We start from the raw sequence: 1,358 nt of genomic DNA on the forward strand, positions 1-1,358 counted from the left end.
AAGATTAAGGATCGTTATTGGTGGAAAGGTATGTATAAAGATGTGGCTCAGTTTGTGGAGATATGCCTAATATTCCAACAATATTCTAATGTGCGACATCGAGATGGATTGCATCCCACCTATCGACTGGCTATGCACTACAAGTGGGTGGTAGACCTGATTACCATGCCAGTAGGTGTCTGGCAGATGAGGTATATTGTTCTTGCAAGAGAGGATCTTACTAATCAGGTGGAAGGCAGAGCTTTGCGTACCAAAGCTACCAGTTCCGTATGCAAGTTCTTGCTTGAGGATGTTATTTCCAGGTATGGATGTGTTGGTAGAATTACTGCTGATAGAGGAGAGCTGGATGCAGATGAAGCTCGGGATTTCTTTGCTTGCTTGGGCATTAAATTGGCTCTCACTACAGCATACAATCCAGAGGGTAATGGTAAAAGTGAAAGAGGGCATCCGCCTATTGTTAAAGATTTAGCAAAGGCATGCCAGGGACATATTGGTGATTGGCCTAAACTCCTACCATTTGCTTTATGGGCTGATCGAACTACACATAGTTCTGTTACAGGTTTTATGCCATTTGAGCTAATGTACGGGCAAAAACCCATTATGCCTACAAAGGAAGCAGTTATCTCTTGGACCATAATGCCATGGGAAGAAGGTATGTCTACAGAATATTTGCTTGCATTGTGCATACGCCTACTTGAGAGACGTCAAGAAGATATTGAGCAGGCTAAAGTAATGCTTAAGGAAGCAAGGTTGAAGAACAAGGCAGCGTTTGATGATAAGCATAGACTACGAACTCGTGCTATTAAAGATGGGGATTGGGTCCTTGTATATGACAGTAGCCTAGAGAACCAGTACACTGCTATGCGGAAGATGGTTAAACGATGGTTTGGACCATATGTTGTACTTCATGTTTATAATAATGCGACCTACAAGTTATGCGAGCTTGATGGCACTGAGCTCAAGGTGCCTATTGCAGGGAAAAGAGTTAAGTTGTTTAAGCAATGAGATGCATGGTGAGATTAATATTGGAGACTTCAACACAGATCAACCTCCTGAAGATAATGTTATGTATGCATCAGACGACGAGTCTGATGATGCTCTAGATTTACGCTAAGTCAAAAGAGTGTTTGGTTATGCATTCAATAAGATAACATGGCTGGCTTCCAGCTAACTTCTTTGGACAATTAATGAAGTATCTTCACATCTTTTGAGTTGGTTCTGCTAACAGAACTTGAGGTAAAGGACTTGACGGCCATTCCGTGTGCAGACAGAGTAAGGCATACTTGAGCTTGACAGGGTTCCTTAAAGAGAGCTTAATAGTCAAGTCTTGTGCATCATTAACTGGAGCACTTGAGTCT

Source organism: Adiantum capillus-veneris, chromosome 6 (genome assembly GCF_014529385.1).
Source record: "Adiantum capillus-veneris isolate H3 chromosome 6, ASM1452938v2, whole genome shotgun sequence".
Lineage (NCBI taxonomy): Eukaryota > Viridiplantae > Streptophyta > Polypodiopsida > Polypodiales > Pteridaceae > Adiantum > Adiantum capillus-veneris.